The sequence below is a fragment of the Macrobrachium rosenbergii genome, chromosome 23, assembly GCF_040412425.1.
Source record: "Macrobrachium rosenbergii isolate ZJJX-2024 chromosome 23, ASM4041242v1, whole genome shotgun sequence".
NCBI classification, from domain to species: Eukaryota; Metazoa; Arthropoda; class Malacostraca; order Decapoda; family Palaemonidae; genus Macrobrachium; species Macrobrachium rosenbergii.
The window spans coordinates 16,349,834-16,372,494 of record NC_089763.1 but is presented as its reverse complement, the minus strand read 5'-3'; the positions used below and the strand labels follow the sequence as shown (position 1 = coordinate 16,372,494).

Below are 22,661 nucleotides of genomic sequence, written 5' to 3'. Positions count from 1 at the left end.
AAGCAAAGAACGAACCTACACCTTGCTGACAATGGAAGTTCATTATCCGAAGCAAGGCCAAAAATACAAAAAAATAATAAAAACAAGAACAAAACCCGTAAACAAAATTATTCGAGGTTAGAACATGAGAATAAAAGTTTAAACATCTTATAATGTCCCAAAATAACAAAGAAATGGAAAAGTCAGATTATTTTGTGAAATATTTCGTTTCAATAGTAAAGGGACACTGAATTTTCTGGCAGTAAAAAGAAGGCTTTTGTTTTTGTGCTGAACCTTTCCTTAAATTAGCAAAAATAAATATAAAGTGCAAAAAGTCATGTAATTATCAGTTAAGAATTCAGTACACAAAAATGCCCACAAGTGAAATTACTTTTGCTGAGATCCTTTATGACTATTGGCACGTGTATTAGCATCAGGCATGAACATAACTGAATAATGTAAATATGAACAATACTCACTTCAATGCTTACGGTCTAAACTTATTAAATAAAAGTTCATTAACAAATCTGTTGACTTGGATCCACAAGGATCAGCAATTAAGCGGGAAAAATGGCAGCAGTCTGCGTAAAAGTTAGTATTTATGAGCACAACATCCAGTGATAGGTGATGGCCGACCACTTGACATGTCCAAATCACATCATTACCCAAACGAATCTTATCTCAAGTTACTGAAGCACAAGAAGCTACGGTACACGTTTAAAATAACGTGGAGAAAAAATCGTTTATTAACAAAGCATAAACAACAAACAGCAGACACAAAGACAATGAAAGCACAAAAGGAAAAGTGAGCTAACTGAAGAGAATGCAAGGTTTAGCACAAAAGTGAAAAACAGATTATTCGACGGATACAGCAAAGACAACAGCAGAAACAATGACGGAATAGACCGGCTTTGATAAAGGTGAGGAAATCCTTATTTCGATTAAAAATTTTTCACTCTTCACAGGCGTTATCATGACCTTCACCAAATTCCTCAAGGATTCAAGATTAAAACATCAAATTCAAAATACAGGAAGTACATAGGGGGACAGGATTGGAGGTGGTGCTGGGGGCAGGGTACTGTTGTATCGCACCAACCCCCTTCCGTACCCTTAAGTCTGCCCTAATTGCGCTTCTGAATCCTTCCCACTCTCCCCCCTGTGATGCCAGTAACCGATGATGCTTTGAGCAGGTAACAGCAACAGTTGATCTCCCGCCGGGTTGTTGGTCCGTCAGACAAGTGCATAAATCAGAGGAAGGGGGTTCAATAAGGGAGAGTGGGGGCAGAGGGCAGGAGGAGGGAGTCGTGCAAGTCTTCTGTCCATCATCATTAGCGGGTTTTAAATACCCATCAAGTCAGCCCCAGTAGACGACATCAACTTACAAGCTTCCACTTAATGCTGCCATGAGAAGAGAAGGGCGAATTAGGAAGGCATGATTTCTGTGAGAGAGAGAGAGAGAGAGAGAGAGAGAGAGAGAGAGAGAGAGAGAGAGAGAGAGAGAGAGAGACTCTTCTTAGAAGAGATAATAAGGAGGATATTAACAGAAAATGAGGGAATTCAATAGCACCTTCTTGGGCTAATTTAAAAGGAGAACAAAGCTAAAGCTATACATACTTATATCATCACGGTGGTGTCTATCTATAATGTGTGTGTGTGTGTGTGTGAGAGAGAGAGAGAGAGAGAGAGAGAGAGAGAGAGAGAGAGAGAGAGAGAGAGAGAGCTGTTCACTGAGCATGAGCCTGAACTGGCGAAGGCAACTTCGATGAAAGCATTCAAGTACTGTACAGCTCGCTGTTATTCTGAAATTCTTGACCATATGCATCGTGAACATTTCCATTACCAGTTTTTCGTTTCCTCTTTTCATGGCTATTTTGTATTACTCTATGAAAAAGTGGGTCTTGAAGGGACGCTTCTGCACAACTATTTTTGTACAACGACAAAAATAGAAATCATGCTATTTGCATAAATGGCTCCGTGTTAACATTCAAAATTCTCTCTGCTAAATCGTTTTGTCCTCAGTTTTATAAAGAGCACTGACGCTCAATACACCTACAACTGCTACTGAAAAACCTTGATTACCGTTCTCTTAACAGGGAAGCAACGACACCCTTCACCGAATCAATGAACACTTTTAAACTTCTAACCTCCTCCCAGCAGCTGATTAGAACAGCCAGTTTTACCATAGGGATCCAGTCTCATTTAGATAAAACAGGTATTCCAGTTAAACAGTTAAAAATAGTATTGTACCTAACAGGAAATTGCAAAACCTGTGCAAAAAAGGAGTAAGGAAACTTTATTTAAAACCAATGTTTTTACAAATAGTGATGGGATGGGATGGCACTTGAAACCGCACAAGAGGTCAAAGATCTGCATTTCAAAAATAGTAGGTTTTCAGTCAAGAAGAAGGAAGAAAGAAGGTGGTAACACGCTTTTATGTTATTTCCAATTAATACATATTTCCAAGATGTAACTTTAATCATATGGTCCACATCAGTTTTTTCCCGATTAGCTGGGGTGGGGCTGACATAGCGCTTAGCATAAAAAATAAAACATTCCTAAATACTTTTTCAAGAAATAAATCAAATTTGGAAGTGAGATGCATTTTAGTCAGCTATAGAACATATGAATCACAAATCAAGATAATGAACACAACGCTAGTGATTTTCGAGAAAAAAAAAAAAAAAAAGGTTATCAATAAACACCATCTTTAAAGTATCAATTATATAAACTACAACACAAATAACAATAATAACGTAAAATAACACTAAAATAATATGCATGTCAAATAACAGCAACAAAAGCAATAATAGTCCTAGACATTACATTGAAATTAGTCCCTAAGATGAAAAATTGTAGACTTAATAGCAGCGGCATAATAATAATAATAATAATAATAATAATAATAATAATAATAATAATAATATGCATGTCAAATAACAGCAACAAAAATATTAACAGTCCTAGACATTACAATGAAATTAGTCCCTTAAGATAAAAATTGTAGACCTAATAGCTGCGGCAATAATAATAATAATAATAATAATAATAATAATAATAATAATAATATCTTCAAATCACAGCCCCAACCTTCTTTCAAAGGCAAACACGCTGTCATGATTCCCAGAAATCGACACGGGTGTAAAATAACGTAGCGCAAAGGAAACCGACAGGATTGTAAAGAGCGAGAATAAAAAGAGGAGTGTGTTTGCCTAACGCTTTGTTTTTCCACACGACAAAGAAAACAAAAAATACCAGGTCCACGTTATGTTCGTGATATTTTTGTATTTATGTTCATGCGTTTAAATAAATTGGGCCTTTCCAAGAAGACTTTAGGTTTTTGCCATCGTCTCAGATTAATGGTGTTTTTGTCCTCCTGAACGTACACAGCATATAACAGGTAAGTAATTGCTGATCATTGTAAATATCAGTCAGTTTGCAAATGGCCGACAGTATATTCGTAATAAGCCTATCTTCAAGACAAATTATAAATATCTAAAACGAGAACTTTCCCTTACATGCATTTACAGTCCTCTCTTTCTCTCTCTCTCTCTCTCTCTATAACACACACACACACACACACACACACACACACACACATACATATATATATATATATATATATATATATATAGAGAGAGAGAGAGAGAGAGAGAGAGAGAGTAAAATATTGGCAATGCAATGTCATGTTATTTCAGAGCAACTGAGCTCGTATAATTTTAATAATGATTTCTAGGAACACATCAATCTACTGGAAAAGAAAAAGTTGTTTAAAATAGTAAACATAAAAAGCATGGAAGAAAGCATGTTTGTGAAAATGGAGCATACCACAGAGAGAGAGAGAGAGAGAGAGAGAGAGAGAGAGAGAATAAGGTGAAGGCGGACGAGTTCCGAATGAGAACGGGGGAGAAATATGTCAGAGCAATTGACAGCAGATACTGAGTGAGGAATATATGAGTTACCCGTCACATAAAACCTTGACCACTGTCCAAAGTATGCAAAAGAAGAGGACGCTCTTTTTTTCTATTTTGTTTTTTATCAATTCTTATCAAGAGAATGATGTGTCACCTTTATTCATCAGCATGATTATTTTTTGGGACCTTGGCAAAACAATGCCAAGTTCCTGCACTACATCTCCAGTCTTAATGAGGACTGAGATTAACAGCAGAGCGACTATTTGTGTTACCAGAATTATCATTAATTTGATCACTACAAAGTATCACATAACTTCACTGAATGGAGACAATTTAAATTTCTCTTAACACATTGCAATGAACATAAATTGCATCAAATACAATGGCATAATAATAATAAAAACAACTCTTAAAGTACCTAATTTCTATTTCTCTCAACACATTGCAATGAATATAAACTGCATAAAAAACAATGGAATAATAATAATAATAATAATAACAATAATAATAATAATAATAATAATAATAATAATAATAATAATTACAACTATTCAAGTATGTAATTTCCATTTCTCTCAACACACTACTATGAATCTTCTTTTTCTTTCTTCTTTTTCTTTTAATGCTTTTATTCCCAACATGCCTTCTTTGAAGGACTTTTGATTTGGCTTTGGGGTAGACCTGTGGTCTCGATCAGCTGCCCTGCCTGATATAAATTGCATAAAAACAATGGCATAATAATAATAATAATAATAATAATAATAATAATAATAATAATAATAATAATAATAATAATAATAATAATAATAATAATAATAATAACTATTTAAGTACCTGATACCCAACCGAAGTTAATCCTTTTCATTTAGATTCGCCCTCAACCGAGGTACAAAAACGTCCTTCACAACAAACTTTCAACTAACTACCAGCGAACTATTTTACCATCTCCTTGGCTTTAAGTGTAACCAATTCAACCAATCCACGGATTCATTTTTTCATATTTTTTTCCTTTTTCCTTTTCCTTTTAGTAGATAAGTTGCACTTTCTCCTTGCAAAAATCTTCTTCATTCATTTACAAATAGGCCTAGTAAACTGGGACTCGTTCATCGCTCAGTTTGAAACTGTCTCTAAAGCCTCTCTTCTTTTATTGTCTCTAAGTTGTCTTTTCATTAATTTTCTAAAATGTTAAGCCCATTTCACTAACGTCCTAAATTTTAGTAAATCCTCTTGATGAATTATCTGGATATTAAGTAAATGCTCTTCACAAATTATCAAAATCTTTAGTAATTACTCTTCACTAATTTTCTAGAATTTTTTAGTAAAAACTCCACATTTTCTAAAATGTATGGTATATCATCTTCAGCAATTTTCTATTTTTTGTATATACTCTTCAATCATAATTTTCTAATTTTTTTAAACTCTCCTCATTTTCCAAAACCCCAGGTAAAAGTAAGTATAGCTTAGTTTTACCCAGACCACTGAAGCTGAAGCTCTCTACGAAGGATTACACTTATTTTACGTGGCTAAGAACCAGTGGTTGTAGCAGCGGGACTACAGCTTATTGTGGAATCCGAACCATTATGGCGAGAAATGAATTTCTATCTGAAATAAATTCCTCTAACCTCATCAGATCGAACTCCGGCCCATCGAATGACGGACTGAAGCTCAACCAACTCGGCCAACAAGGCCAAAACCCCAGGTAGTGAACATTGGAGGATCCTCCAATGAGTGAACATTGGAGGATGGGAGGGGTTAATGATGCAGTACTGTAAGTGACTGGTGGCGAGGGCCCCGTAGTCGCCTTGGAAAGGAGGCCTTGGTCAAGTGAAGCTATCATCCCCTAAAATGCATTCGTTCCGAAGATCCGTTGTATGGTGCCCTTGGTCCCCATCTTTTTTAGTATTTGCGTCTGTTCTGTCTACTAAAGGGATCTGAATTGCAATATCTAGTTGTGTATCAAGGTCTTACTACACTACATACTCTATTGGTAGACGGAGTTAGGGCCCAAGGCACCGTGAAGGTACCCAGAAACGAGAGAGAACTTAAGTGTGAACCAATCCACCCACGGTTTGGCCAAGGTTCATTTTAATCTCTCTACATGGTTGTAATTTTCGTTAAAACTCCCATTACAGACAGTTTACATCATTTAAGACCCTATTCTTCTGAGCTACGAGAGATGCCTATTTTCTCACTCTATTTCTGAGAAGAGCAAATCATTATAGATCCTTACTCAACTTTTGTCGATCTTATCGGATTTCAATGTAAACACTTCCACGCACGTTGGTTTTGCTATTACCCCTGTCATTATTGATAATCACACTGCTGGCTTCTGGCTAAGTGGGTTTTCATAAAGCTTTAAAAACTGTCTAATTTGCACATTCGCAGCAACGAGAATAATAATTACCGAGATCGTGTGATGATCAAATTAACATCTTTCAACTACAGTTGCTACTCGGCTATGATTGTACTGCCTATAATAAATGGCATTACTACCGCTACTAAGAATTTTACGAAAGAGAACAATTTGAGAGTAAAAAGATCCGGTAATTATACACCTTTTCCAGTAATATCAAAAAAACTCTCACGTGAAGTGCATATTATATACTAACGAGGTCGCCTACAGAAAATACTGCCGTTCTAATACGGAAACAGCAATGAGACTTCGACGTCTGCTGGCTTCTTGAATAAGTGAATGCTGGATCTGCGTACGTTATACCCTCTTCCTTCCTTTGATTCAATGCTTCCATTCCTTGTCTGACTGGACGTCAGCTCTTCTGTCTCTCTGGCCGTTGACTGAGACGGGGACAAGCTCCTGCATTTCTAAGTAGTGCGTCGCGAAGACATCGAGGTAAGCATATTCAAATTCGCGTTAAATGGACGAGAATCTCTCGTCGCAGAGGCATCCGAGCTCGTTCTCCATTGTCTGCCTGTCGCTGTCCGTTTAAGGAAAACAGTAGCTGAGAGTTAACAAATCAACTCTGGCCAATCTGTCAGTGAATGTTAGGCGAAGGGCACGTCAAAAGAAACTTATCATTGCCAAGGAATTCTTTAAACGGGGCGCGAAGCGTTACGTCATTACATGAAATACAAGGAATATCAGAAGGAGATATCAAATCAAGAAAAACTGATCAGTGTCTTAGTTCATTTGTTTTGATCAGCACAAGGACACGCTGATCTTACTTTTACCTTCGTAAATTGTTCAAATTATCTTCATGACATGTTCAAAAGTCAGTGTGTCTGACCTACCCCGAATATGGGTGAAAAATTTACTTTGAGAGAGCCAGCTCATGCCAATCTCAGATACCAACGCATGCAGTCTAGTCTTCTTAAAACATTCGCATCTCGTTGAAACCTAAAAACGCTTTCTGGAAATGAAATCCAAAAAAAGGATATTGGTCTTTTAATTTTCGTTTTTGTCTCTAAAGCGAGATGGATCGTTTGGTAGTTGTAAATATACAGTTACTTTCAACAGCTCATTAAGACCGACAACGGAACTTTACAACGTCGATATTTCATGTTGTGCATCTAATATACTCTCTTGAAATAAAAAAAAAAATAAGCATTAGAATATTCTGCCAACAATATCAACTGATTTACTTAATCCTAAGTTTAATTTACTAAATGATGCATTTCGCCGCTGAAATGGGCATCATTTATTCCCAACCCACCATATTTTTTTTCAAATATATAAAAAAAACCATGACCAAAACTGGACCGGTTACTGGTAAGTAAAACGTTAAAGGCTTAGGAACACTGTTTTTATACCTTAACATCATTCATATAAACTACCGATTGTCATCTCTGTAAAGAGATTCACAGCTGAAGCTATAGTAATTCCCTCTGTTCTAAATTATATGTACCTACCTTTATATATATATATATATATATATATATATATATATATATATATATATATATATATATATATACATACATACATACACACACACACACACACATATATATATATATATATATATATATATATATATATATATATATATACATACATACATACATACATACATATATATATATATATATATATATATACATATATATATATACATATATATATACATATATATATATATATATATATATATATATATATATATGAGCAAGTATGATTTTATATAATATATATATATATATATATATATATATATATATATATATTATATAAAATGTACATAATATATGACTGTAGAGGACATACAAAATAAACACAAGATGCAAGATACGACGAGACACTCGTTGAACATAACTCGCCAAGTAAAAGAGGAGGTAAAATTTCACCCTGAAATAACTCTGGCGATAACATCATCCATCCCATACACTAAAGGAATCAACCATTACGCAGAGTACCCATAAACTAATGAAAGTTTAAAGAGCTCCCAAGTCCATTCAAAAGAATCCGCATCCTCCACCATTTTCGCGCTCTATAACTCTAGCTGGTCGGACTTGGCTAGTTGAACGCCTACTAACCCTGTCGTCTTTTCGAGGAATTTATTGGCGAGTAAATGGACTGCTTTTATATTAACAACAAGTCTCTTCTCAACAAGATTTCGAAACAGAGCACTGAGAAATGTGGTTCCTTCGTGGATAGCACCAACGTACATGGGCAGTGCGCGTGTGAAGACAAAAGTAGAAAATGAGCTTTGAGTCCAAAGTGTTGAAAAAAATTCGAGTTCAAAGGGTAAAAGAGTTCGAGTTCAAGGAGTTAATGAGACATATGTGTATGTGGGTATCAATGAAATGACATAATTCAATTATCAGCAAAAAATTAAGATATGTAACAATACGTGTTATATATATATACTGTATATATATACATACATACATACATACATATACATATATATATATATATATATATATATATATATATATATATATATGAAAAATAATTATGTACAAAAGCATATCTGTATTTCACATACTCCAGTGCGCAGCTGGGACACATGAGAAGAGAGAGAGAGCAGACAGCAAAAATATCTTGCTCTGCTTTTACATCGGGAATATATGGTATGGGTACATGGATACGGTAAACCTATGCTACCGGGGAATATGCTGAATTTTCACACAACTATTTAAAGGGCAATTCTTCTCGCCAAGGGGTGCGCAGCTAATTATCTGGTAAAGGTTTTCTTCAACTACGACAAACATTCAATTTGTCTTTCTCCCTATGAATATTTCTAAGAGCACGTTGCGATACAACTGTTTATCTATGAACTCATTCCTCGGGCAGAAGTACATGAATAAAGCCTCGATGAACTTGTGAGCCAAATATCTCATTCTTGGCAACTTTTAGCCAAGTTAATTATCTACAACTGTTCTAAGCATTGTCCTAATCCATGTTTCTCAATTCCACTCCTGCGCTTAACCAAGACCATCCCATCTCAAGATAGAATGGTCGTCCAGTCATTTGTAAAAAAACTTTATTGTCAAAGCTTTTTCTCGGAAACAGAAAGAGTAACCAAAGATTCCTCGCCCAAAAAATATCTTGCTGAGAGAGAGTTTAAGCCATACATAGTTTGCCATCAAATTGACCTCGGGTCAATAGCGTACAGCAAGGAGAAAGAGAATTCATGTTTAGTTGAAGAATAAAGAGCGGGAGTTCATTTGCTGTTCATGGAGAATTTAGACAGCTTTCGTTGAAAATAGACAACGATGGACCACACTCTCATTACCATTAAACAGAGTTATGTTAGTATTAATATTTACAGAATGGTGAAAACATATAATCAATAATTGAAGTAGAAGTGTTTAGAGAGAAGAAATAAACATTCAGTTGTTAGAGATAGACAGAGAATCAACAAAAAATAAATTCTGATCAAATCAAATATTATTGATGAAGTAAAACGAAAAGTAAAAAAAAAAAAAACATTGAAATCTCTTCTGGAAAATAAATGCTACAACAGAAAGCCGAAATAAAGCCTGTCTTATTAATTCGCACAGAGTAAAACAAAATAAAATAAAATCAATTACCGGATAAGGAATGACGGAAAGATTGTATACGTAAGTTATGCGATTGATCACTCTAATTTCCAAAACGCACTTGAGGGTTTCTTGAAGGAGTCAAGGGATAGGGAACGCCTGTATTTCTCCAGAAGGCCCGTCGATAAGAACGCTGACCGACAGTGACACCTGTAAAGCAAGTAATGAATCGTCCAGATACGCTTATGAGCGGAATGATAGGAGGCCGAGATTAAGAGAAAGCTCCCGTTTGGAGCTTCGATCGCTGAGGTAGATTGCGCCAGATGAGTGCGAACCCATGTATGGGCATGAGAACACAAGGTGCTTGTCTGCTCGTGTGAGGTATCAGCAGATATCATCTCTGCACCATTGAGAATTCTCTCTTTCTCTTTCTCTCTCTCTCTCTCTCTCTCTCTCTCTCTCTCTCTCTCTCTCTCTCTCTCTCTAACAAAACAGTAATTTTTATTTTTCTGTTATCTTTCTCTCCAGCAAATCTACCAAACAGTCTTTTCTGTTTATCTGTTACCTCTCTCTCTCTCTCTCTCTCTAGACCAGATCTACCATAAAGTATTTTGTTACCTCTCTCTCTCTCTCTCTTTCTTTCACTCTCTCTTGCACATATACAACACAGTATTGTCTGTTTTCTATCTCTCTCTACCAAATCTACAATAGTATCGTCAGCTACCTCTCTCTCTCTCTCTTGCAAATACGCAGGGAAGTATTGTCTGTTTTCCTGTTCTCTCTCTCTCTCTCACAAACCTACAAATCAGCATTTTAAGTTACACCTCTCTCTCTCTCTCTCTCTCTCTCTCTCTCTCTCTCTCTCTCTCTCTCTCTCTCTCTTGCAAATATAAAACTAGAATATTTTCGATTATTTTGTTCTCTCTCTCTCTCTCTCTCTCTCTCTCTCTCTCTTTCTCTCTAGCAAATTGCAAAACAGTACTTTCTGTTTTTTTGCTCTCTCTCTCTCTCTCGCTTTTCTATTGGGTAATTTAATAACTTGGCTAGTTTCGTTGCTTTCTTCCAGTTACTAAAAAAAAAAAAATCTTTCTCCCTACCGAAGCTGTTTCTCAAACTCTCTCTTTCTCACTAGCACAAACAATCTGATAAATGAAAATTACAGGTTTGTTGAATTAAGAAATCACCCGCTTTTTGTTACATCATAATCACAGCACATTCATAAACAAAAACTTGTGCAAACTGGGTACTGCGTGTTTAAGATGTTCTTTACAATACACATGGTTGCTAAATTAATCGTCCATCGTTTAAAGCCAATGACATTCTGGTAATACGGTGAAAATCAGATTTTCACATGTTTGTTGTCATCAAGTTGCAGGGATCTTATGATGAGAGAGAGAGAGAGAGAGAGAGAGAGAGGAGAGAGAGAGAGAGGAGAAGAGAGAGAGGGGCTAAACAACTAACTAAAGCAAAGGTTAAAATGAATTTAAAGAGAGTTTGTCAAAATCTTAGAGAGAGAGAGAGAGAGAGAGAGAGAGAGAGAGAGAGAGAGAGAGAGAGAGAGAGAAGAATCTGAAGTCTGGAACTCCTACTTCGACCTTAAGTCGATAGGATCCTCTAATGGAGCGTTATGAGGCTTCGATATGGTTCGATGTGAAAAGTGGATCCAGGTTGCAGCAAAACAAGTGGCTGGAGGTAGGGAGACAGGTTGCCTAACCCGCCCACTCCTCTATCACTTGCACACTTGTTGCACCTCCGCACCACTTACTTGCAACAGCCTCAATCTATCGTCGCCTTCTTAGGCATCGTCACTCCCAATAAACACTTTCTTTCTGTTGTCCGGTAATTCTTTTAGGTTGTACAGTATTTCCTGGTGATAATTTTTTTAAAATTTACTTTTTAAGTTGTTTTGTTGTTAGTTTTAAGTCTACATCCATAACACTTGAGAAAACGTTGGCAAACATACCCACTCCCCCGAAAAAACCCACACACACAATCACAAACAAATATATATGAATTAGAAATTACCTAATTAAACAAACACAGCAGTTTTACCTGCACATGGGATTCTCTTTGAAAGAGGAGCAATGCAAGCTTTATGGCCAAACAAATGATTACATTTACTTTATTAACAAACACATGTCTCCCAAACAAATAAAACACGTTCTTTACAGAAAAGTTGACAGAAAACTCAGTCTGACCTCTTTCAGACATAGGAAAGCGCTGAGAAGCTTCATGTCTTTCCGTCTACGCGACTCGCAGAAATGTCAAGTAATCTCTCTCGTCTATGCTGCCTGGTACAAGCTAGGCAGTTTCTCCGCAAAGACAGCCTCGCATAAAACGTAAACTCTTTCATACTAGGCAGCCTTGGAGAAAGTTACGGAATCTCTTATCGTTTAAAAAGCCTCGTAAGAAATTCTAGTAATCTCTTTCCGTCTAGGAAGCCTCGGAGAGGTAATAATATTTTTCTACCTGCTTCGTAGAAGGGTAAAGTAACCTCTTTCCATACAAGCAAACTCTTCCAGAAAAGCAAAGTAAGCCCCTTCAGTCCCGCAAAATCCTGCATTTTCTCAGATGATCGGAAGTTTCCAGTCGGTGAAAATGAATTTCTGTACGTAAACCGCACAGCAATGAAATTTACTTCCGTAATACTTGCTAATGTCTTCCCTCATGAAAGTGGGAAAGTTACGTTCATCGGAGTGTAGCTGTAAAATTAAGTTGCAGCTCAAAATACGAGGAAAATTCGACAAGAAAATAGCATAATTTCATGTAATCTGTCGTTACAAGGACCATGGTCATTAAAGGCAAAAAGGAAAAAAAAGTATGTGGATATAAACAACGACAATCAAGCGTTACACAGGTATGCAGAAATAACTCATATCAAATGGTAAATTGTGCGTGTGTGTGTGTGTGTGTGTGTGTCATTTATATAAAACGATGAAGAAAAATCATAAACAAACGACAAAGAGATTTGAGCTGTTACTGAAATTTCAGAAAACTAATACATATAAAATGTATATTGTACCGAATAATCATGCGAAACGAATAAAATGAAAACTATAAAAGTGTATGCAGAATATAAAACAGGGAAAAAGATGAACAGAGGCAACAAATGAAAGAATTACATACAGAGAAACGTGGTAAATAGCATGCAACATCTGGAAAACTACTCTCGCAATTTTAGAATGCAGCTTTCACCTAATGTGCTAAAATGTTTATCAAAGAATACGTTTTCGAACATATCAGTTAACACACTCTCTCAACAATAGTACTACGAAAACTAGTAAGACAAAGAATGCTTCATATTTCACCAGAATCAATAATGAGTACATACCTTTAGCTCGCTTAAGCGCTGAATCATGTAAACAAACGCGAGTAACTCTCCCCGAGAGAGAAACGTTACAAAATCTCCTCCAGAGCGCTTGAAATACCTCGGCATCAGTATTTCCCACGACCCCTGATGCAACTTGTATAAGCGTGATAAGCAAGAAGGAAAACAGTATACAAAAACCCCCAAGTAAGCAACTTCGAGAAATTACCTTCTGGGTTCTAAGAAATGAGCAATTCCCAAGGCTCTTTCCGGCAATCCTCTTCCACGAAACTGGAAATACAAAAATAAAATGAAAATATTATCTAAGTGATGTACGACATATGGAAATAGTTATATTACCACCTAGTATAAGTACAATAAATGCCAAATGCAGACTAGTTTTGTAGCCTGAGGCAAGTAAACTTGCTGAATTCATAGCAGTCCTTGAAGCAAAATTGACAACAGGAATTAATCATCTTCCATCAAAATTTAAGGCAAGAAATATGCTTTTATGTACTATCAAACAAAATTATTTCCAAGGTACCACAAATGACTAAATGACACCATCGACGCATCTAAGGAAAACGTGAAATCAAATATACATCTATTTTTTCCAAGTCCTGTTTAGTTACTGGTACACTGTTACGGACTCCCTACGGTTATTTCGCTAAAAGGCAACGTGAATAACCTAGTGCCACAAGATATCAACATAATGGTTAAAACGGTACACTTTTAATTTTTTTTATTGTTTACCTCATTTAAAATCACTCTATTGTGACACACAAGGCCGATGGACCTAACATAAGTGACCCTTCTACCTGTTGTCGTAAGTAACGAAAATCACGGTTTAGTTCCCTTTCCTACCCAGCTATGGAAGTATCCTCAGTTCCCATAATCTTCCATCTTTTGCGAGACGGAACTTTAGTTTTTTGCAGGATAAAGCCACTGTCTCTACTCGTTCTTATTTTTCCCCTTTCCACTTCGGTTTACATGAGGGGTGTGCCCTACCCAAGGACTAAAACTAACTTTGCTATGTTTTCATAGGAATACTTTGAGAGATTTCTCTAGGTTGGTACGAACTCCAAGAAACACTACATATTCGTCTGGTTACGGCCTAAGCAAAAGCGTTTGAAAGCTTATTATTAAAGCAAAAATAGATGGTGGAATTTATACACACGACCACTTTTGGACAATAATTTTGAGAAAGGGTGTAATACTTTCAACAAATTATGATATATGAACCACGAACGTAGACATTAAGCATAAAAGATGATAACGTGAAATATCTCTTAAATAAACAATAATGGATGATTGCAGATAAACCATAAACAAAGATTAAAAAATGCTGAGTAAGTGAAAGGACCGCCTGTTTAAAATATATGTAAAGTATGTGAGGGTCAAAGACCCTCTCACAAGCAATATAGCAGAACGTGTGACCCAAACCCCTTGGCCGTAAAATTAAGATGTAAAGATAAAGCGAACATAATTTTAACTTTCTTCTTTACTTTTTCCCTTTTAAATCAAGCCTAATTGTTATTAATGTGCTACGGTCTCCATTAGCTGAGAAATGTTAGAAAAAAATTATTAAAATAAATTGATATTAATATGCTTGTGCCTCCTCGACGTTTTTAATTTTCGCTCACTTTTACGGTCTAAAGTGCTAGTTGACATAATCTCTCTCTCTCTCTCTCTCTCTCTCTCTCTCTCCGTGTGTGTGTGTGTGTGTTAGACCGTGTCAAGGTAGTAGGAATGTTAAGGGAAATTAGAATGTATTTACGATGCACGTCAATCCTCGTTCGACTGATAGGAAAGTATTATTGAAGTCAATAATTTTTTTGAAGGCACTGAATATATAGGTACATGCGTGTGTGTAATGTGTGTGTGTGTGTGTGTGTGTGTGTGTGTGTGTGTGTGTGTGTGTGTGTGTTTGTATTATATATACTCTATATATATACTCTATACACACATATATATATATATATACCCTACGTCACTTTTCTTGATATTACTTAAATTAATTTAATTACCTGGTAGACATCTTTATCTAAAGAAACAATGATAAGAAAAAAAACAAAATCAACAGATATTTATCATCCTACGTTCTTTACCTTGAATACTAAACATGGCATAACGCACCTTATTGGAAGTTCATCTTTGCTTATATTTGCATATGGTACATAATTCTATGGTTAATGAATATGAGTAGGTGAATCTGCCGCTTGAGTAGGTCTATAAATAGAGCTAAATTTGCATATTGATTGTTTTGCTCGCTCTCTCTCTCTCTCTCTCTCTCTCTCTCTCTCTCTCTCTCTCTCTCTCTCTCTCTCTCTCTCCCCATATATCAAATGATCCCCTAGCAACAAAGATTTCTCTATAAATTGACTAGTCATTGTCAGTTCACCCTTTGTAACAGGTCACAACTTGCTCTGAGAGAGAGAGAGAGAAGAGAAAGAAGAAAGAAAGAAGAAAGAAGAAGAAAGAAGAAGAAAAGAAAGAGAAGAAAGAAAGAGAAGAAGAGAATACATCTGATGTGACGAGAGACGAGATCTTGTTTGAACTTCCCGAAGTAAATGAAAGGAAATGAAATTTGTCTGGCAATGATGAAATTACTTTTTTTGTAAGATGCAATGTTAGCCGTAAAAAGAAAACAATAATTAAGAAGGGCAAACCTGCTTTGTTGACTCGTCGTACATAAGGTCAAAGGTCAAAAACATAATGCTGAACTGAACTACATAAGAAGTGAGCAGGCACTTATCAAATGGGAATGTTGATGCATGGATGGATGGAAGGCATTGAGAACGAATCCCGGGCAGCAGGGGCCAAGACTCCACTCCGCAATCCCTCTACCTTTTTGCTTTTTTATATCGCAGTCTCCTTAAAACTACATTTTTTTTAATTTAAAGATTCCCATAGATACTCTAAGGCTACGCCTTCGAAAATCTCGTCTCCCTAAATATATGTTTTCCACCTAAAAGCTTTCTGAGGCTAGATCTTCGAAACCTTAGTTTTCCTACTGCGATGAGGGTAAGGGTTAACTTACTGACTTAGATTTCGATACTGACCTGTAAGTTAAGTATACCTTAGTTTTACCAAACCACTGAGCTGATTAACAGCTCTCTAGGAGCTAGCCCGAAGAGTTAGACTTATTTTACGTGGCTAAGAACCAATTGGTTACTTAACTAGCTTGGGACCTACAACTTATTGTGGAATCCCAACCACATTATGCTTGAAATAGATTTCTATCACCAGAAAATAAATTCCTCTAACTCCTTCATCAGCCGGCCGGGGAATTGAACTCCGGCCCATCGAGTGACAGTCCGCAGCTCTGAATCATGGTATTGTCAACAGACAAAACTCACCAAAAAGACTTATACGGGTCACAGTAATCGCAGAGAAAAAGGTCACAAGGTGATTAAAAAAAATTAATATATATAATTTATATATATTTTTATATATAATGATAGACAAAAATGTAAATACATAGTTACATATACTGGTCACTTTTTACCAGATACTAATGTATTTCAAACAGCCAATATGTCCTCTTCATGATTTCCTCACGCTTAAAGGATACGCTTGACACTATAAAGGCTCTTGATTATTATTATATGCTAATACATTATATATATATATATATATATATATATATATATATATATATATTTATATATATATATATATATATATATATATATATTTATATATATATATATATATATAAATATGTATATATACACACATATACATATACATATATACATCCATATACATACATACATACATATATATATACATACATACATACATGATATATATATATATATATATACATACATACATACATACATATGATATATATATATATATACATACATACATACACACACATATATATATATATATATATATATATATATATATATATATATATATATATATATATATATATATATATATATATATAAAGGCCAAATGCCACGAAGGAAAATGAAACAACAGGTGGTTGTTAGGCCTTTCGACACACGGCCTCTACTGGCCGTGTGTCAGAAAGCCTAACTAACACTCCGTTCTCCCTTCGTGGCATTGTCTTTATTTATACATTTATCGTTCCATATCTTCGTGATTCAGGTATACATACAAACATACAAACACACACATATACATGTAAATATATATATATATATATATATATATATATATATATATATATATATATATATATATATATATATATATATATATATACTACTGAATAGTGTATATACATGATTGTATTATATATGTGTGTGTATTTCGCTTTCCGATTTTGTGCAATATCAATGCAGAGTATGGGGTTGCAACCCATGCTCCACCCCATTTCGTGACTTTCACTTCACACACAGCGGCAAGGATACTACTACTCCAACCCCCCGACCACCCCACGAGTATGAGCTCCTCTGTCTTGATGTACACTATATCTATAACCCAAACTATTTGCACTACGTAGGCAAAAATGTTCACGCTGAACTGCTTACAACCGCCAAGGTAGCTGTCCTCAACAGATAGACAGACAGAGATACCTGGGGTTTCTGGCTACTACTGGCCCAAAGAGAGAGGCTCATCTGCCTTTTTGGGGTCATTTCCTCCTTCAAGGGTCTCAAACTCTTCACTGAAAAATCCTCAGCCTTGGGATAAGTACATTGCAATTTCAAGCCAAAAATTCTGCCTTCTCAGCGTCCTCCTCCATTTTTCACTTCGCTTTCCAGTCTTCTCTTTCCAAGTTGAATTACTGCCTTCTTTTCTTTCTTCCCTTTTCAGTTGCCTTACAGGTAATCCGGTAATCCAATGTCTTTTTTATCTTTTTTTTTTACTTCTTTTCTTGCCTTCTTGATGGCCTCCTCCCTTCTCTTGCTTTCTCAGTGTCATTCTGTTCTTTCTTACCTTCTCAGTTTCCTCCTTCCTTAAGCACTTACCTATTTGGTCTCAATTCTTCCTCGTTCACTTGCCGAGAAAGACGCAAACAGACGAGTCAAAACTGTATTTTAATCCCAACACACAACGGCAATCTCTCCACTTTAGGTGTCGAGAGAAGCACCGTGTTATCTTATTCTCTCATTTGTCAGCCAGATCTGAGAGATTCTTTGCGTCTGATTTGCATCTCACTCGAGGTTTTGTCAGCAGGAGAGTTAATGATGATTAATCATGTTTTCCCAAACGTCCGGCGGAGACAGAGTGGAGGAAACGGTACTTGATACACAAAAAAGGTTGAACGAAAGTTTGGGAGAAACTGAAGGAACTACTTTTTATGAAATATTGGGCGCATTCTGATAAAAAAAGCAAAACGAAAAGATCCAATCTAAGTAGTTTCGAAGTTTACAGGGATTTCTTAATTGCGACCCAAGCAGAATAAACGATACTAAACAAAAAAGAAAAGTAAACTAATGTTCAAGGGAACACTACAACAAAAACTCTTATGCTAATGGGAAATGCCGTCAAATAAAAACGATGTTTATTTCTTTAAAAAATAAATAAAAAGTCAGCTTACCAGAAGTTACTAGTTTAAGTGGAAGAAAGGATATTTAGCTGAAATAAAATTATATATCTAAATACGTTTGTCCAACACAAGACAAAAAAAAACCGACCAGCTTAAAATATTTATAAATCATGATCCTTCTTGCAGTAAAAAAAAATTACCTTACAAAATAAATGGACCGATTTCAGTATTGCGTTTATCTTACCATTTTACACAAGCATAACACTTCATAACACATTCAGCTTATTTTATCACATTTAAAGAAAAAATTAATGGACTGAAATCTTGAAGTGCTGTGTATCACGATCATGATTTGCACAAAACGAGTCAAAACTCAAGAACCCCGAGTATTTAAACCATAAAGAAAACAGGGCAAAAACTCATGAATCTGAAAATTCAAAGTAAAACACACGTAGGTGCTGCAAAAACTCATGAACCCCAGTATTAAATCTCCACCCGTCCCACCTTTACGAGCGATCGCTTGTAACAAGCACAGCACGAAAGACGTTAACGAACGGGATCTGTTCTATCGAGTTAAATCTCCGATCTCCAGATAAAAGACGCACAAATTGCACATTCGAGGAGAGAGGCGCTGCTGTTTTGCAAAGCCGCTGAGAGATTGGGGCTCACACGCGCCTCCTCGAGATTTCTGTCACTAATGGTGCATTAATGACTTCTGGTACTCATGAACTTGGCCATCATCGTCACTTTCATAATCGTGTAACGGCTGTCAGAAACATGCAAGGTTGATAGATTAGGCACGAAAGAAGATTCTCTCTCTCTCTCTCTCTCTCTCTCTCTCTCTCTCTCTCTCTCTCTCTCTCTCTCTCATATATACACACACACAAGGTTTAATTTTTTTTTTTTTTTGTGTTTATGAAACACAAGTGATAGAACATGTCAACTGTACACTGAATATTTATATCGTCATCTTGAACGAATAAAAAATTTTCAAGTGAAATTTGACTTCCACATAAAAGAACGAAAACACTTCTGAATGAATGACAATTAAGCTAACAATCTGCAACATGGTTTCGCTTATGACAGAAATTAAAGGGAACATAAAGAAGAGATAAAATGAAAACGATACCCAAAGCTAGCAATAAGTAAATTAACCCCATGAATCCACAAGACTCCAGCAAAAAATTGCAACTCGTTTTATTTAAGCACGTAGAGGCAATCCATTGCGTGGAGATGTGTTGGCATCCCACGACATGATCAATTTACCGACCATTTACAAAGAAAGTTATGAGGTCTGTCGCACCGTCACGTACACTGGGAAGATGGAAAAAATAATTTCGTTATAAACATAAGCAAAAAAAAAAAAAAAAAAAAAAAAAAAAAAATATATATATATATATATATATATATATATATATATATATATATTATATATGCACACACACACGCATATATGTATACCACGATGATGAAGGCAGAAGCCTAATATACGGAGACCAAGGGCGGATGGAGCGGCACACAAACAATCAACATTTATTGTGGCCAACAATCCATTGGCGTAATTTTTTTTTATAAAAAACCAACGTCACCACATAAAAATCCATTGCATTTTCAAGGCTACAATGACACATGTAATTTTTTTTTATAAAAAACCAACGTCACCACATAAAATTATAAAGATAAAAAAATAAAAAAAAATAAATAAACATGTAATTTTTTTTTCATAAAATTATAAAGATAAAAACAAAAATCCATTTCTTAAAATATCTTAAAACAAACCTACCCAGTACATGGCCGTCGGCCACAGTAAAAGTTGTTGATTGTTCGTGTGCCTCTCCATCTGCCCTTGGTCTCCGCGTGTGTGTGTGTGTGTGTGTGTGTGTGTGTGTGTGTGTGTGTGTGTGTGTGTGTGTGTGTGTGTGTGTGTGTGTGTATATATATATATATATATATATATATATATATATATATATATATATATATATATATATATATATATATAAGTTTGAGCGCGTGAATGTTCGAAAGTGTACTGCATGAAAAAAATACAAAAACTAAAGAACCATACCTAAACAAGAAACTGCCACTTCTTAAAAGATAAAGTACCAATAATCTAAAGTAATGCTTCTTCCTCAAGGTTAAATTTCATTATCTCGGTAGCATCTCTTCCAAGAAGCATTATCATCACTACCGATTACCATCACCCTCGCTATCACCGCATTCATCACTGGCATAGTCGTCCTGGTGGTTAATTAGAGCGCAAATGCAACTTGGGTAGTCCATGAACATGATTCCCTGTCGCGCCTTGTTTCGAGTTTCTCTTCTCGTGCGCTTATAAGGCTCTCAACCAGTTAGGATTAGAACAGCATCGATCAAGTGTATACGTTCATTTCAGTATTGTTTTAATTAATCTACATAATTTCGAAGTCATCATGAAAGCACTTGAGAATAAATTTTTACCTCCCTTTAGACACTTCTAGAACTGTGCCTGGCACCCCTTGCGATTTTTCATACTTAAAATCTTTCTCACACTGCTCCATACTTTTCTAGGATTAATCACTACTTATGAATACTTGAGAGAAATAGCCCTCCTAGCCATACTCTTTTACGTTTAGTATTACTAAACTTCTTGATTCTTTTAAAGAATTAATTTCTGCTTTTATTTAGTTTATCGACTCGTAAAAATTAATCCCTATTTATCACCTAATTCTTAATATTCTTCATAATTCACCCCAACAATTAATTAACTTCTTAGCGCTTTTACGATTAAATTCTTTCAGACTGCTTTTTATTTTTCATCAGTTTAACCTGAATGGATCCTGTTTTTTTAGCAGCATACAAGCCTTACTGACATAACAACGTAAATCAACCCTATAAATTTTGAAATTTGGAGCTGCGAAAAGTGTAGTACGCACGGATGAATTGTGGTAAAAAAGTAATATTCACATCATGGTCAATAAAATGACAAAATACTCAGTACCTTGTACCTGTCATTATATAGCTAGTGACAGCAGCATCGGTTCACAATGAGGAGCGAATAGCCAAAAGAGTGAAAAAGTGAATACAATTAAAAGAGTGAATGAATCGTGATCATTATTCAAGTTAATGAGAACTCACTAAGCACGTACACGAACCCATATACGCTTACTAACAACATAAAAAAATAAGATACACCAGAGAGAGAGAGAGAGAGAGAGAGAGATATTCATATACATGCATTATTATCTTACGAGCATTGCATGTAGCTTTGCCACAGCCTTTGCACCAAGAGATTTCCTTAGTATTGGATTAGATATTCCTAGCCTAAACATATACACAATCTTATATTCCTTTCGATTTCTGAGATATGTGTATGTATGTTTAACAACAAGAGGTTAAATTTCCTTCCCCAGAAGCATATAAATACAGCTGGAACGTGTGTCTGGTCATTTTTGGCCTATCAGATGATGAGAACAGTTACTCCTAGAAAGCTTCAACTTTTTTTTTGAATACCACCCCGTTTAAATGAGGTCCTGTTATATATATACAGTATATATATATATATATATATATATATACATACACATATATATAATATATATATAATATACATATATATATATAATATATATATATATATATATATATATATATATATATATATATATATATATATATATATAAACTCTCAAAGGGACATACGGCAAAAGACAACTTTACTTAAAATCACACTTTATTCAGGCAGACATCGTTTCGCAATGTCACACTGCATTATAAAGGCTGAAATAGAAAAAATAATTTAGAAATACGAAATATATTCTATAAATACACATAAATTATATTATACACACACGCACACATATATATATATAATACATATATTATATATATATAATGTAATTAACGATGTTCCTTTTACGCAAGCAGAAGTGACAGCAGTTGGGAGCCCAGGTGGCCCCACATTGGCCAACATTTTCATGAACCCCCTGAAAAGTCCTTTATAGAACAGTGTCCTTCTACCTCCTATCGTCCTTGATTTTTTCGACGTTACATGAATGACATGTTTGCCCTT

At 35.4% G+C, this 22,661-nt stretch overlaps 1 long non-coding RNA gene across 2 annotated transcripts in view; it reads right to left on the bottom strand.

Annotated features, from left to right (window-relative positions):
* Positions 1 to 22,661, bottom strand: part of LOC136851308 (uncharacterized) — a 178,531-nt gene that overhangs the window by 56,006 nt on the left and 99,864 nt on the right. The window contains exon 2 of one of the 2 annotated variants that reach the window (XR_010856838.1): positions 13,367 to 13,428. This is a non-coding gene — a long non-coding RNA (uncharacterized lncRNA). Of the gene's footprint in view, positions 1 to 13,161; positions 13,429 to 22,661 lie in introns of both variants that reach the window. The other variant, XR_010856837.1, reaches the window with a different exon arrangement.